We start from the raw sequence: 17,809 nt of genomic DNA, 5'->3' as shown, positions 1-17,809 counted from the left end.
CTAATGAATATGCATGAACACATCTGCATATAACTCTCAAGAGCAGCTCCAGTGATCCATGGCCAGTTTGTATTCTTGGAAACATGGACAGGGTCCACTATAAATGCGCCTGTTTAACTTTCAAAATCCTATATGGTATCTTCCCTCCCTTTATCCCTCATTCTTGGAATTCCTCAAACCCTAATACCACCAGATCCTCCCACAAATTAAAACTATCCTTCCCCTCGCTAAAAGGCATTTCCCATACAGGAAAGCTAGGGACCTCCCTCCACTTCAAAATCACTGAGCTCTGGAACAACCTTACCTCCCCCCTTCGGAACTTGAGCTCTCTCCAAGTTTTCCGCAAACATCTGAAAACCTGGCTTTTCTCAAAAAATGTAAGTCTCCCTCCAACCTAGGAATCAAGGAAACTCTTATATCTTGGCATCCCAAGTTCTCTAAATTTTCTTCACACTTCTACCTCTAACCTTCTGTTGTAGTTCCTTCCTATTTCTCCTACTGTAAACCGCGTTGAGCTCTACGAACGTGGAGATGATGCGGTATACAAACCTAAGGATTAGATTAGATTAGATTAGGTAGTTGTGAACAAGTCTGAAGTAACACAACAGTATTAACTAGGCATTAAGTTTAAATTTATATCGTCACACATACAAAACATTTTGCTGGATTTCTTGCAGACACGAAATGGGTAATACTAAATACTTGGGGTATGCAGGCCAAAAGGTTTTGCTTTGTTTAGTTTCCCATTTCATTTATATACATTGCCATCAACATTTTGTATGTTGATTCAAACAAATCCACAATCCTATTAAATGCCCCTGTTAAACTTAGTTCTTATTCCTACCAATTTGATTTTGTGCAGGCAAAAAGGTACCAGTTCTACAAGGATGTAATGTAATGTAATGTAATGTAAATGTAATGTAATTTATTTCTTATATACCGCTACATCCGTTAGGTTCTAAGCGGTTTACAGAAAATATACATTAAGATTAGAAATAAGAAAGGTACTTGAAAAATTGGATATACGCTATACCCCCAATGACAGTTATATAAAGTAGAGAATGACATGGGGACATAATTTTCCCCGTCCCCGTGGGAACTCATTTTCCCGTCCTGTCCCGGCGAGTTCTTTTCCTGCCCTGCCCCATTCCTGCAAGCTCAGTCCTCATCTGCACAAGCCTCAAACCCTTTAAAATCCTAAGTAGCAACATTCTAGACAGAGCTCAGATTGTGATGTCATAATGCCTCATTCCACCAATGTCTAAGCTCTGTCCTCATCTGCACAAGCCTCAAACCCTTTAAAATCCTAAGTAGCAACATTCTAGAGCTCAGACTGTGATGTCATAATGCCTTATTCCACCAATGCCTAAGCTCCGTCCTCATCTGCACAAGCCTCAAACACCTTAAAATCATAAGTGTCCGAGGCTTATGCGGTTAAGGGTCAAGCACTAGGGAAGAGGAAGCTTAGTGCTTTCCTCCACCCAGTGTTAAGCATTACTGCTGGTTCGCTTCTCTCTCTCTCTCTCTACATTCAATGTGTGGTGCAGTATTTAGAGCTACAGCCTCAATACCTTGAGGTTGTGGGTTCAAATCCCATGCTGCTCCTTGTGAACCTGGATAAGACACTTAATCCCCCCCCTCCCCCCCATTACAGACATGGAAAAATGTTCAAGTACCTGAATGTAAACCACTTAGGATGTAAGTGCTATAAAATAGTATAAATAAATACACAGCTACATTCTCATCACACCAACGTACCGGTAAGAGAGCCAAAGACCGGATCTCATGTTTCTGCTGCTGAGGCACCTGTCTCTGCTTCTCTTCTCTATCATATTATGGCACCAGTACCCCCGCCCTGTAATCTGCCCCTCAAAGCTGTTGCTGCTTGCAGGGGTGGGGGCTTGCGTGGGCACGACTGCAACTGCTGCTGCCCAGGGAGGTGGATGGGGAGAGGCCCCATGCAGGACATGCTCCTTTCTTCTCCAGCTGCACCAGGCACTGGTGCCTAGCAGAGGGGAAGCAGCAGGTCTGATTGTGCAGGCCGTGCTGCGGGACCTCTAGCCAGGGCCAGAAGTGGAACGTTGGAGCAGATAGGGCATTTCAGCACCAATACGTTGAATGTAGAGGGCACTTAAATACTTACTAACTGCAGTACTTAAATTTTAATAACAAGTTGAGGCGCAGCTTGGAGTCTCTCCACTTCCATACAACTAGAATCGATGGCTCACCAGGTCATGCCCAAATGTTCCATGCGAAGCCCACAAAAATACGCCTTGATTTTAAATGGTTACAAAACCCAAATTTACTGGAATATTCTTTCACCTTTGAGGCTACAGTTTCATCAGCTCATAAAGTTTCATATGGTATCTGTTGATTACATATACTCGATGTGCGCCCCCATCTGTTCCTCGGCAAATATCGATAATCGAGCTCCGGCCAGACTCTACGAAGCATATCCCGAATGATCACGTTTATAAATAGAGCAGAAAAAATTATTTACATTGTCCAATTTGACACGGACAAGAGGACACGGAATGAAGCTAAGGGGGGGGCAAGTTCAGGACAAATATCAGGAAGTTCTGCTTCACACAACGAGTGGTGGACACCTGGAATGCTCTCCCAGAGGAGGTAATTACGGAATCGACCGTCCTAGGATTCAAAAGCAAACTAAATGCACATCTACTTACGAGAGGCATAGAGGGATATGGGTGACTAAAATTACGCCAGGTGTACACCTGGCAGGGCCTCCACGTTTGCGGATCACCGGACTTGATGGACCGAAGGTCTGATCCAGAGATGGTGCTTCTTATGTTCTTATGATGCGTTCCTGCAGATCATCCATAGTTGCAAGTAGTGGAGGTAGGTACACTCTGTCTTTCACATACCCCCAAAGGAAAAAGTCACAAACAGTAATGTCTGGTGATCTCTGGGGCCACTTGAGGAACACCTGGTCATTTTGTTCCGTTGCATTGTCTGAAGGTTGTAACTTCTACACCAATTGCAGATTATAAGGGTGAAAGTGCAAGTAATTGTGTAAGATCTTGCTAACCGTGCTTTTTGGGACTTGTATTTGCTGTCATCTTATTTATAAATATATTCCAATAAGTTTTGATTTTGTAACCATTTAAAATCAAGGAGTATTTTTCTGGGCACCCTGTATATCACTCCATGACTCACTGAAATCATCATCGGGCATTGGACCGTGATTATTATGCACTTTCAAAGCTAAGTAAAGCTATTATCAATATTCTATAATTATTACTTATTGAGATTCTCTAAACATGTGTTAAAAAGTCTACATAGGTTTATTAAGAAGCAGTTATTCGAAAGACCGCTGACGATTTCAGCGAGTCATGGAGCGATATATTTCCCGTGAAACGAGTCGCTGCCGAGGTCTTGTGCTTTAGAAACATAAAATGAGGCGTTTACATTTTGCGTTGGGTTATTTGACTTATTTATATCCCTGGGCTATTGACCCCTAATATTTGGATCAAATGTTCCATACAACAATCCATCCTGGTGGCTTATATCCAATAGTGTTTGGATTCAGTCATAGGGCTACTGAGAAGCTGCTTTGTAAAATAATTTTTGTTTATTATAATTCTATTCACATATAATTATACTTATATAGGCTTAATTGTATTTTCAATTTATACTGCATGCTGGCATTATTTTTATCCTGCTTTGCTGTCAACATGAAAGATAGGTCATCAAGTCACAACAATCAACTCAGAAAAAACGTAGCTTATTTGCAGCTTTCCAAAAATTTGCAAGCGCACTGAAATCAATTGTTTAGTACAATACGCATATGATTTCTGTTATTATGTGAAAAACAGGTAAAAACATCATCTATCTTCATTATGCATCCCACAAAAAAAATGGGGCATCATTAAATACCCTCTGACTAAACCGGCTTTCTATTACAGGTACGTAGGTTTTACCAAAATTCATCGCAGGCCATAGGTGAAAGATGCCTTAACAGTACCCAAGTGGAGTAGAACGGGTACAAGTGGATCAACTAGGGGGCACTCGATGAAGTTACAGGGAAATACTCTTAAAACCAATAGGAGCAAATTTTTTTTCACACAGAGAATAGTTAAGCTCTGGAACGCATTGCCAGAGGATGTGGCAAGAGCGTAGCTGGTTTTAAGAAAGATTTGGACAAGTTCCTGGAGAAAAAGTCCATAGTCTGTTATTGAGAAAGACATGGGGGAAGCCACTGCTTGCCCTGGATTGGTAGCATGGAATGTTGCTACTCCTTGGGTTTTGGCCAGGTACTAGTGACCTGGATTGGCCACCGTGAGAACGGGCTAATGGGTTTGATGGACCCAGTAAGGCTATTCTTATGTTCTTAGTAATATGATTAAAGACATGCAGCTGTTATATCAGTACATTTTTGAGCATTTATAGATACAAATATGTTCTGAGAACAAGTGTATATAATTTATGGGAGAGGGAATATGGCACTGAAATTCAGTCAGAGTAGTTACAGTCTTCTGGTAAACAGATCACTGTTAGAATAACGGATTATAGCCAACCAATAAATAGGTCAGGGTGTTGTTTATGTATAATTAGATGTGTTAATTAGGCTGATACCCAGAGGCTAAGGACAATTTAAAGTGACTGTTTATATAATTATAGTGTGTACTGCTACACTATAATTGCTCTGACCAATTTAGCCAGTATGTCCCTCCCATCTAGTTGTCTGTGGCAATTCAATATCCTTAGTCTTCTCAACCTCTCTGCAGTGTGGAGCATAAGGGGGATTTATTAACCACCTTTAGGAAGAGATTCACCCAAGGTGGCGTGCGGCATACGCAGAGCCAAAAGAAAGCATTCCCCCCCCAATTTTCATACCTTTTTGTCAGTTTGACGTCATTGCATTACACTTGTTTTCACCCACATTAGAACTTTTTTAACGTTTGGAAATCAATTGCATTAACCTAGACCTCAACATGGAAAACACTAAACCAGAGTGTCTCAACCCAGTCCAATAGTGAACCCCATGCCAGCCTGGTTATCAAGATAGCCACAATGAATTTGCATAAGACAATGGAGGCAGTGCATGGAAATATATCTCATACATATTCATTATGGATATCTTGACAACCAGACGGGGTGTTGTTGTTTTTTTTTTTGCACTGCATTAATGAATCCCAACCTTGCTTTACTTCAGCAGTGTTTGAAATCAATCACTACTTTGGTTTTAGGACTATTAACTTAAATTTAATTGTTCTCTGGTGGTCCAGAATGTCCTTTATTGAGCCCCATATTTGACTCATTTAGACAAAGTCACATTAGGCTTTTCATCGCCAGTCACAGCGGTATTAGCGCCGACGCTCATAGACTGTGCGGGGAGTGTGTGGCGCAGTGGTTAAAGCTACAGCCTCAGCACCCTGAGGTTGGGGGTTCAAACCCCCGCTGCTCCTTGTGACCCTGGGAAAGTCACTTAATCCCCCCATTGCCCCAGGTACATTAGATAGATTGTGAGCCTGCCAGGCTCTTAAATAAATAAAAATAAAAATTTCTATGAGCATTGGCGCTAACACCACCGCGGCCAGCAATTAGAAAGCCTAATGTGTCTCCGTAAACAGGGGGGGGGGGGAGACTGCAGACTGAGTTATCTTTTGGACCTCACATTTCTAATGTGCTCCAATCTGGGTATTTTGTTCCTCAGCCGTTACGTGCAGTACACGGTTATTTTAGTCTCGATCCCATGCACTGGCTCTCTCTGCTTTTCTGTTTTCCAAGCTTGATTACTACAATACAGTCTTTGCTGGTATTCCAGCCTACAGGTTGAAACGCTACCAAACTTTACAAAATATGGCGGCACATTTGCTCTTTTGATCTCGCCCATTTCTGCTTTTGCTTTCATTGGTTCTGACCCGTTTCAATGTTTTATGCATGTAACTTTATTGTGAACCATTTTGGAATAAAACGGGATGGAAATTTTTTAAAATAAGTCAATAATTTGATCTCGCCCGTTCCCTTCTGCATATTTTGCTTACACAATTTGCCGATGGTATCGATTCCAATTCCAATTTTTTTATTGACTTTTAGAGCATTACGTGATCATACTCCAAGCTTATCCCATATCAAGTTTCATGTATGCTACGTCTTCTTCACGAATATCGACTTGCGCTTCCCCCTCCTGCTTTGGTGCATTTGGAGACAACCCAGCACGGTGCAATCTTCTTTTTGGCTTTCTAATTACGGAACTATCTCCTTAAGGATTTCCATGCCGAATAAACTTTTCCTAGATTCAAATATTTACTGAAAACTCATTTTGGGGGGATAGCTTTTGTGCAGCTAAGTTAGGGTTCTGAGCTTTAAAAAAATAAACAAACAAAAACCCTGAATTTTCTTTTTTTTTTTTTAATTAATTTGTTTTCTATTCCGTTTTCCCCAAAGAGCTCAGAACGGGTTACAGGTTAAACCAGTGTATCGCAAACTGTGTGCCAAAGCACACCAGTGTGCCTCCTGAGATTTCAGGTGTGCCGCGACACACTGGCGAGGAGGAAGAGAGGCACGCCGGGTGACTGCGTACAGGATGTGCCTCTCACAGTGAGAGGCACATCCTGCAGGAAGTCAGCCGGTGTAGATGACTCTTCTCCTGGCCGGCATCTCTCCCTGCACTTCTCGGATCCCTCCACCGAAGTGGGTCATGACCAGAAGGGCCTCCACACATGCGCGGACACTGACGCGATGACATCACGCATGTGTGTGACATCATTGCTTCAATGTCCACGCACTTCCAGGTGCCTTCTGGCTGGGGCACTGGATTTAGTGTGCTGCCAGCCAGAAAGTTTGCGAGACACTGGGTTAAACATACATAATATACAGTTAACAGGTGATGATCTGCACCGGATTTATCTTAATTTGACACATACTAGGGATCTAATACCAATATAAGTGGAGAGGCATTTTCGATAGGACGTCTAAGTCTAATTTGGATGTTTTTGGAAAAAAAAGTCCAGAAATTCAGTAGAGAAAATGTCCATTTACCAAAACAGCCAGACATCTTATCTTTTATTTTTGAAAATGACCTATGTAGAGGCTTAGGCCCCGATTCTGTATAGGATGCCCGTGAGGGGTGTCCTATACAGAATCAGGCCTACACTAACTTCGATTCTGTAACTGGCGTCCATGTTACAGACAGCGGTTAGAGAATCGGGTTAGAGTAGACGCGGCCGCTACACTTATCGCAGCAAGGGATCTCCCTGCTGCGATAAGTATAGCGGCAGCCTGTCCGATCGCCGGCAGGAGGGTGCCAAACCCCTCCTGCCAGAACGCCGCACCCCCAAAACTCTTGATCACCGGCAGGAGGGTGCCCAAACCCCCCCTGCTGGAATGGCGCCCCCCCTACCGAAACTCTTAATCACTGGCAGGAGGGTGCCCAACCCCTCCTGCCGGAAAGCCGCACACCCTCCAGACCCCTCACACTATCGATCCCCCCACGCTACCACCACCCCCCCGATGACCCCCCTAACCACCCCCCTAACTAACCTCCCCTCCAACTGACCTCTAAATTGTTGGCCAGCTGGACGGGTCTTGCTGCCATCCAGCCGGCAGGCCCGCCTCGTCAAAATGAGGCAGGCTTGCCCCTTCCTGGCCTATCCCCGCTAAGTCTAAGGCCCGATTGGCCCAGGCTCTAGAAGCCTGGACTAATCAGACCTTAGGCATACCGGGTCCGCCCATCCCCACTAACCCTAAGGCCTGATTGGCCCAGGCGCCTAGAGCCTGGGCCAATGAAGCCTTAGACTTAGCGGGGATGGGACAGGAAGGGGCAGGCCCGCCTCATTTCGACAAGGCGGGCCTGCCAGCTGGACGGCTCCAAGACCCATCCAGCCGGCCAACAATTTAGAGGTTAGTTGGGGGGAGGCTATTTGGGAGGGAGGTTAGAGGGGTCATCAGGGGGTGATAGCGCGGGGGGGGGTCATTAGTGTGGGGGTTCCAGAGAGGGTGCGGCTTTCCGGCAGGAGGGATTGGGCACCCTCCTGCCGGCGATCAAGAGTTTTAGGGGGGGCAGCGTTCTGGCAGGAGGAGTTGGGCACTCTCCTGCCAGCGATCAAGAGTTTTGGTGGGTGGCGGTATTCTGGCAGGAGGGGTTGGGCACCCTTCTGCCATTGATCGGGAGTTTTGGGGGGGGGCCTTCCGGCAGGAGGGGTTAGGCACCCTCCTGCCGGCGATCGGACAGGTGGCCGCGGCCACTATACTTATTGCGGAAGAGAGATCCCTTGCCGTGATAAGTATAGCGGCCGCGTCTACTTACAATGTATTTTGCTGGCTTCTTCCTCTACTAGGGAGATGCATAGGGCCGCCTATGTTCGCCTAAGGCCCTTAGGCGAGCTTAGGCGGTTTTGTGGGCCTCCCTAGGCTCCCGGAGGTGCCTTCAATATAGGCGACCTGCCTGGGGAGTATTTTTTTTAAAAAAAACGTGCATCCCGATTGGCTGATTAGAAAGCTGTAGGACGCCTACAGCTGCCTAAAATCGGGATGCACTTTGCAGAATCAGGGCCTTTGGGCCTTAGTCCGTTTATGTCACTGTCCTTTGTAATATTGTAGTTCTTTTCTTCCTTTATTATTTTGTTATTTTTGTAAACCGCTTTGGTCTGCAAGTCAGTAAATGGCAGTATATGAAAAATAAACAACCTAACCTAACAAAACCCTTACTCTAACACACGTTACCTTCACCTTTTCGAAGGCCTCTGTCCATTTTCAATCCCTGATTGAAACATGAATCTTCAGCCAATCCTCCTACTTCTCCATCTTGTTTGGCCTTCATAACACTGGAAGCAACACCCTACAGGCTGTAACCTCCTCCCCCCACCCCCTCCCTGGTTCACGCACACACACACAGAAGGTAGAAACTGGCATCCTCTACCTCTCTGTTTTATGCTCATTACATAAACTAGTGAACCTGGCAATTTTTAACTCCCTTCTCTCGTAGTATGCAAACTTGTTTAATTACAAGTAATGGTTTTTATTTAAATCAATACAGAAAAGTTAGCTATGGCAATCAGAAAGTATGACCTTCCAAATTTGACTAGATGCATGGCACTGTGGCAACTTCCTGGTGACAAACAATGTGTGCTCTTTTCAACTACAGAAGGAGGGAAACATAACACCAGTTAGGACAACGACGAGAAAAATTCCAGCATTTCAAATTAGCTTCCGTCACAATTTATGGATCTTATCTAATTACAAAAATACCAAAAATAGAATATACCTTGTTTGAGAGTGGAATCAGATAATATTCAATCCACAGAGATAACCAATGTCAAGTGTCTGCAGTCAGACCTCAGAGCAAATCATGAGGAAAAACCTGAACGCAGACTACCATTGATCGTTTTTTATCTCAATTTTTTGTCACAGTTTAGTCAAGTGCTATATGTTTATATCTATAGTTGACTAAACTGTGACAAAAAATAACGATCTGCGTTAAGGTTTTTCCTCATGATTTGCTCTGAGGTCTGACTGCAGACACTTGACATTGGTTATCTCTGTGGATTGAATATTATCTGATTCCACTCTCAAACAAGGTATATTCTATTTTTGGTATTTTTGTACTTTATATACAATATTTGAAAGGTGTTTTGGATCTTATCTAATTACCACACACAGTATAGTTACTTTTCTCTCCTAAGGGACTGCAGATACAGCATGAGAGAGATGATACAGCAGCTTAGCACGTCTTACCATATCCCACATGCACTATGTCATGCCAAGGAACAAACATGAAACAAACAGATTTGGAAGAAGGAATCATTTTAAGCAACTAAGCTGTTATTGATTGCTCTTTAGACCAGTGTATCTCAAACTGTGTGCCTCCTGAGATTTCAGGTGTGCCACGGCACATGGGGGAGGAGGAGAGGCCCTGGCTGACGGCCTACAGGACATGCCTCCCAAGGCAAGAGGCACATCCTGTAGACCAGGACTGCCCAAATCCAGTCCTCAAGAACTACTGGCAGGCCAGGTTTTCAGGATATCCGCAAAGAGCATGCATGAGAGAGATTTGCATACCAAGAAGGCAGTGCAGGCAAATCTCTCTCATGCATATTCATTGTGGATATCCTGAAAAATTGGGCAGCCCTGACAATCAGCTGGCACCAGCACCTCTCCTTCTCTCTGGCCCTCTTCACTGCTGGCACCTCCCTCTGGCATCTCAGGGCCCGTCTGGAGAACCTTCGCGTGTGCGTGGACGTCGATGCACGTGACGACATCCGTGCACCCTCGAGCTGCGGCCACTACGTTTACTGCGCCATAGCTTGAGAAAGTTTGCAGGACACTGCTTTAGACAGAACATAAGCATGTATTGGGTGGTAGTTTGCCAAGTTTGTCTCTCAAACTTTTAGCTCCAGCACACTAAACGGAGCAAATGTTTTTCACGGTACATTATAACTGAAATTATAAAATTGCAAAACCAACAAACAATTAAATTTGAGAATTATTTATTTAAAGTTCTTTACACTATGTATAGGTAATTGTAACAACGCTGAAACTAAAGTAGATAGAATCGTTAATCAATGCAATGGATGTGCTTATTTTTGAGTGCAAATTAACTCAAAATGCAGCTCGATAGTTGACAAGCAAACACACATTTCATCATCCACCCATTTGCAACCCTTCTCTTTCTTTCGATTTAATTTCTGTCAAAGCTGAAAATCCAAGTTCGCAAAGATAAGAAGATCCAAACAGTAACAAAGCATCGATTGCTTTGTTGCTCAGGTTAGGACAGGGGTGTCCAATGTCGGTCCTCGAGGGCCGCAATCCAGTCGGGTTTTCAGGATTTCCCCAATGAATATGAATGAGATCTATGTGCATGCACTGCTTTCAATGCATATTCATTGGGGAAATCCTGAAAACCCGACTGGATTGCGGCCCTCGAGGACCGACATTGGACACCCCTGTGTTAGGATATCTTCTGCATAAAAAAATAAAACAAAGATTCTCTGCTGTTAGTTTTCAAGGACCCAATCAGGTCAAAGAATGATGCTTATCAGGGCACACAGATGCTTATAATGTACATTTCATCTATTCTAGTGCAGTGGTTCCCAACCCAGTCCTGGAGGACCACCAGGCCAATCGGGTTTTCAGGCTAGCCTTAATGAATATGCATGAGAGAGATTTGCATATAATGGAAGTGAGAGGCATGCAAATCTGCACCATGCATATTCATTAGGGCAATCCTGAAAACCCGATTGGCTTGGTGGTCCTCCAGGACAGGGTTGGGAACCACTGTTCTAGTGTATACTTATGAAGAGAATTTTTAAAAACTAAAGAAAAATTCTGGAATCTCTTTGGGGCACACCACAGTGCTGTGCAACACAGCTGGGGAAAAACAGTGCTAAATTAATTCTCTTTGTCCAACATTCATCTTTCCTCCACTCTTCAGTCTTCCTGCCAGCAGGAGCACTGGATGGGCTAGCCAAGTGTCCAGTAATCTTTGTCAAGCAGTAGACGTAATGGCCGCGGCTCGAAGCCTCCGGAGTGCGCCAATGTCGATGCAATGATGTCACATGCACGTGTGATGTCATAAGAACATAAGAAGTTGCCTCTACTGGGTCAGACCAGAGGTCCATCCTGCCCAGCGGTCTGCTCCCGCGATGGCCCATCAGGTCCATGACCTGTGAAGTGGTTCCTGACCATTTCTATAACCTACCTGTGCTTCTATCTGTACCCCTCAATCCCTTTTTCCTTTAGGAACCTATCTAAATCTTCCTTGAACCCCTGTACTGTGCTCTGGCCTATCACAACCTCTGGAAGCACGTTCCATGTGTCCACCACCCTCTGGGTAAAAAAGAACTTCCTAGCATTTGTTCTAAATCATCACGTCCACACATGCGAAAAGGCCCTCCAGATAGGCCCTGGACCACCAGTAAGGGGTGCCGACAGGGAAGAGAGATGAAGAGAAAGAGAGGCACTGGTGCCAGCTGACTGCCTACAGGACATGCCTCTTACTGCAAGAGGGACGCCCCGTAGGCAGTCAGCTGGTGCTAGCGCCTCTCCTCCTCCTCAGTGTCTCGTGGCCCACTTCAAATCTCAGAAGGCACACAGTTTGTGATACCTTGGGCTAGCCAGTCACCAGCTTCCAGTTATGTTACAGAACAGTAGTCTATATGGGAGTAGGAGCCAATGGCAAAGAAAATTTTCCAGGGCTGGGTTCTTTATACCACTACAGCTTCCTTTCAAGGTGCGTCTCCTCCTACCAATTTCACTCAAGAGTAGCAGAGTTTCCCCTTGTTCCACAATTGTTAGGGTAAGAAAAAGGTCAAAACTCCATTATCCTGGCAGAGCCACTAGAGGTCTCTGCTATCCATAAGGGAGCAGAATGCTATGAATCTCTACATTCAAAATAAAACAAACACAGGTAACTCTTAACATCTGAATTACAACACGTTTTATTTTGCTAAAAGGCAGTCCATGCTGTCATTATTAAACCAGGTTTATTATTAAAATTATTAAAATTTTGATAAAACACCAATCATAAATTCTAAGAGGAGTACAAACAAGAGACTAATAAAACAGGACTTATTATTGACATACAATAAAACAAGAGGTAAGTGGGGAGAGCTACAATATTTAAAAGTAAAGCAAACAATGAAGGAAAAAACAGCAGAAGGCGGGAAAAGCAAGATCAGTTTACCACCTGGAGAAAATAAGCTGAACAAGGTTGTGTCCCCACACCCGCTGACCCATCAAATTTATTTCACTGCTGGCTCTCCGGCAGCTGTTCAATGTTATCTAGACAAAAAGTTAATTCAATATTGTTCTTCAGGTTATTTGCTAAAAGGCACGCTAAAGTTATTTCCCAGTGAGAGCGACTCTAATTAATAAACTGATGTGCTACAGCTTACTTAACAACTATTTCACTGCAAACATTTTATCTGGCTGTTTTTCCTCAGACTGCAAGAAAACCCGAACACATATTTTTAATCTGCCTCAGCTTTCAAAATTCTTCAATGAAATACACTGTCTGCATATTCCCTCATGCTAATATATTTTATAATGGTTGGGGAAGAGAGCAGTGGCGTAGCGAGGGTGGGAGGTGCCCCCCTCACACCACACCCTCTCTTCCCCCCATACTTCTGTAAATCTTCACCAGAGCGAGCAGCTTCTCCAGTCTGCTGCTTGCACCAGCATTGGCATTCCCTCTGACATCATTTCCTGTCCCCATGACCAGGAAGTGATTTCTGAGGCAAGAAGTAGGCCAGAGAAGTTATTTGCGCTGGCAAAGATTTTAAAAAGTATGGGGAGAAGGGAAGGCATGAGCATGGGGGTGGGGCCATCATCAAGAAGGTGCCTGGGGTGACCCACCCTCCGCCTTACCTTGCCACTAGGAAAGAAAAATATGATATAGATTTTAAAAATTTCTATACCGTTTAAAACTAGATGCCCAGAATAGAGGGCTAATATTGAAATCTGTTCATTATTTCCTCCTATTCGTTATTATAAATAAAATATGACTGACTGCTGGCACATCAAGGCTATTTATTGATTTACTGTAGACTTGAATTTTTCAAATTGTAGATCTGAGTACACACAGGCTATCTATCAACTTGTGCCTTGGTACTCATCACGTTATGACGTATCAACCACGTCGATCATTGAGATCTGAGGTGGCGATGCACTTGTCCATGGATAGGATACAGCAGATAAAATACGCTAATACCAGAGCCATGGCTATTTCAGTGAGTCTCACAAAGTTTGCCGCAGGATCTCAAAAGCAGTCATTTTTTCACTACAGAGACTGCCGGGCAGGAGAATAAAGGGATCACTCCTGCCTCGCCTCACTGCTGGACCACCGGGGACCTAAGGTAGACCTTCAGGGGGACTGGGAGGGAAGGGGAGGGGAGGCTAGTTGCACAAAGTCACGGAGAGGGAGGGACTGAAGGCAGTTCCAGTTACTCGATCCACTGGACCACCAGGGCAGAACTGGAGGCCCGAGGTAGGTCTGGAAAGGGGGGCAGACTGACTATCTGTACCGCTGAACCACCAGAGCAGTACTGCAGGAACATGGTAGGTCTGGGAGGTAGGGGCCATTCTGGGAAGGGGGATAGATTGGCTGGCTGTTTGGCTGCACAGCCGGCAAAGAGGACACCAGGGAAGGGAGGAGCAATCACTTCTGCTTGAATATAAACCATCGGTCATTATTTGAGTCAACTTTTTTTTTTCCTTTTTTGGGGGGGAAAAAGGTTACCTCAGTTTACATTCGGATCGGTTTATATTAGATAAATTAGATAGATTGTGAGCCTGCCAGGACAGACAGGGGAAAATGCTTGAGTATAACTCATGTAAACCATTCTGAGCTCTCCTGGGAGAACGGTAGAGAAAAAAGAATAAATAAATATTCATGTATATACGGTACCTTTCATTGAACATTGAATCAATCAGCCAGAATTTAACCATCTTCAACCACTCGGGGCTAACAAGAGAGAGAGAGCTCATCTCACAGTAATTTTACTGCAGTCATTAAAAACTCCTGACGCTGCATGTCCAGCATTTTAAGCTAAGGTCTTACTTCTGCAGCATGCAGAAAATATACCCTCCAGTCAGTTGTACTGACTGAGAAGAACAGCAAAAGGCACATGGTCTCTCTCTTCTTTGTCCTCTTTACTCTATGGTTGGAGGAGAGGGGTTTAGAGTGGAAGGCCAGTGAGCCAACCTGAATGGAGCTATAAAAAGAAAATGGATATTTAGATTAAAAAAGTAAATTTAAGGAAACAAGATTTTGTTCTCACCCCTATTTTTGTAAACCACATAGATTTTACTTCTGTTTATATTTGCGGTCTATCAACTAAACTAAACAGAAAACTACACTTCTTCCTTGGTATTCGCGGGTGATAGGGGCAGAGCTGGACCACGAAGTGTGAAAAACCGCAAATAACTTCTCGTCTGGCTCTGCACCCTCTCTCCCCCCCCCCCCCCCGGCATCCCGGTCTTACCTGATGGTCTAGCGAGCTTTCGGGGCAGAAGCGAACTTCCTACGCTCCTACCCCATGTAATCGCCAATAGGAAATGACTGCCGTGAGTTCCCATGATCTCTTGAGACTACGACGGGAGCTCACAGCAGCCATTTTCTATTGGCGATCTACACAGGGCAGGAGCGTTGGAAGATCGCTCCTGCCCTGAAAGCTCACTAGACCACCAGGTAAGGAGTAATCTGTCAAATGCTGAATTATATCTGAATTACTTTGAGATGTCATGTTCTGAATGAGGCACTTAAATATAGAAATTACATTTTGCTACTACTATTACTTACAGGTATTTCTATAGCGCTGCTAGACATTTTAAGTCCTGTAGGGAGGCGGGAAGGTCCTAAAATATGATTTCCCCCCCAAAAAAAAAAAAAAATTGTGGATAATCGAAACCGCAAACCCGAATAAGGAGGGGGAAGTGTATAATGGTTGTCCAAGGAGATGGCTGACAAAATAAGGGCCAAAAGACCAACATACGCAAAGTGCAAAGGGTCACAAAAACAAGAACATAGAAAAGAATTTCAGGTAAATCTAAGAAAACCAAAGAGAAATCAGGAAGGTGAAATTTTGGGTAAGGAAAAAACGATGGCTAAAGATGTTAAATGAGGTGATGAGACTTTCTTCAGGTTCATCCAGGAAAAGATCAAAGTGGGAAACTGAAAGATGCTGAAGACCGATATATGAAGAATAAGGAAATGTTTAAATAAAAAATATTAAACAAATACTGGCCACTGCTGCCAAAAGGATACTGAGTTAAACAGACCCTTTAATGACTCAGTAGGGCAGTGGTCTCCAATATGTGGCCCCCAAGTCCTAAGTTGTGGCCATCAAACAGTTGGCTGAAATGCTCCTCAAGTCCTACAAATTCATTAAGTTCAACCTTGCCCACTCAGATAAGCATTAAGCGGCAGATTCTGCAAACGGCTCCATAATCGGCAGCCTACAAAAACAGCTCCGTTCACGTGTCGATCACGCTATGGTGTCATTTGCAGAATTGCGGCTCCCATTAAAGGTAGGCCAGGGTTTTAAAGAGCTTTCACAGAGAATCACCTAAGGTCATTTCCGGCCTAAACCATACCTACTTTGACCTTAGGCGCCTCTGTAGACGTGATTTGGGTGCCTACATTTTTTAACAAGATTTTAATTGGTTTTTAAGTGACACAGTCAATTAGTGCACTGAATAAACCAATAAAAATTATGAAGTTAGATTGTGGTAGGGTGCCTACTGCCGCCTAACTTATGCCGCCATTTGTACAATCTGCCCCTAAATGTCTGAAAGGATTGCCATGAGTTGGTGTGGACGAAGATTGGCGTACGGCAGGCATAGGACCTACTATGCCTGTGTCATATGTACATACAGCCATAGGACAGATCAGAGGTAGGATGGATGCTTCTAGGGTGGAATACGTAGCTTAGTGGAACACTGTTTGTGTAACTGCCAAGTATGAGCGTGTTGTTGCAAAGAGACTCAAAGCCAGGTGCTTTGGGTTTTGGCCAGGTACTAGTGACCTAGATTGGCCACCGTGAGGACGGGCTACTGGGATTGATGGACCATTGGTCTGACCCAGTAAGACTATTCTTAGGCTCTTATGTTGTGTTAGTGGTATGACAAAGCTAGAGAAACCATGAAACACTTGTGTTCAAAAAATTGTGAAATCCACACCAACGCAGAAGAGTGGGTAATGCAAACAGAACTTTCAATGATATATTTCACTGGTATAGGCTTAAATGTATATGCTCAAAATCTTTTGGAGGCCCTCGATGATTTCTCATATTCACACTGTGGCCTTTTACATCAGAAAGGTTGAAGACCACTGCAGTAGGGCAAATCTTACATTCTTAAGTTATGTTCAATGACAATATTTCATAAATATAATAATAAAGGTCAGAATGATGTCTATCCAAGTGCTGCTATATTATTCAAGACAAGATCGCAAAGCCTACCTACATTTATCTATTTTCCTTCCTGTTACGATGCTACAGATCCTACACACATTCCCCTACTGCTACCACCATCGACTCTCTCATGAATCCACCACTCTTTCTGTGAAGAAAGAGATCCGCAAGTTACTTCTAGCTCTATCTGCTCTCAGTCCTAAAATTTCCTTTCCACTGAAAGAAGACTACCTCTATGCATTAATCACAGCCTTAGGGTATTTGAATATCTGCTCCTTCTAAAGTACCTTATAAGGTGTAATCAAAAAAATACGGTGTATGCTGCTTCCGAGTGCCAGCGGTACGTCAAACCTTTGTAATAGTGTGCGACAAGACAAGTTTCAACTTCTTCAGTGCAGTCAGTCGGTTGCGAGGTCTGGTGTGTTTTAAAGTGTGCACACAAATCATGGATCAAGAACAACTTGAAATTTTGTTTCAAACTGCAAAAAAGTGCTAAAGAAACACACAAAATGTTAAGATTAGTTTATGATGATGCTGCAGTGACCATGAAAACGGTTTACAAGTGACAAATTTGGGCATTCGGCACTTGTTGCTCCATCCTGCCTTGCTCGACACCAATCATATCACAAGACTCAATGATTTATTCAACAGATGTGGAATTTATTGTTGGCCGCAGCCATAAATGCGTAATATATACATCAATATATGTACACTGATCAATGCCAACTGAATACATAACATTTGAACGGAACTTATCACTTCGTATACATGACACCTATTGCCACACAACCATACCTCCGACATGATACCAAATTGCACAGCATTTCCAATTTGTGGGGGCCGTACAAGCTTCCCCACTCTTCACCCTGACCCAGCCCGTTCAAGGCTGGGTCCCTTTCATTTGTTGTGAATGCCATGGCTTGGCCTCCTCACCG

At 43.9% G+C, this 17,809-nt stretch overlaps 1 protein-coding gene across 6 annotated transcripts in view; it reads right to left on the bottom strand.

Annotated features, from left to right (window-relative positions):
• Window positions 1–17,809, bottom strand: part of PLEKHA7 (pleckstrin homology domain containing A7) — a 437,534-nt gene that overhangs the window by 224,111 nt on the left and 195,614 nt on the right. The gene's annotated exons all lie outside the window — the stretch shown is intronic.

The sequence above is a fragment of the Geotrypetes seraphini genome, chromosome 19 (assembly GCF_902459505.1).
Source record: "Geotrypetes seraphini chromosome 19, aGeoSer1.1, whole genome shotgun sequence".
Classification (NCBI taxonomy): Eukaryota; Metazoa; Chordata; class Amphibia; order Gymnophiona; family Dermophiidae; genus Geotrypetes; species Geotrypetes seraphini.
The sequence above is the reverse complement of the archived record's forward strand: the minus strand, read 5'-3'. Positions and strand labels throughout refer to the sequence as shown.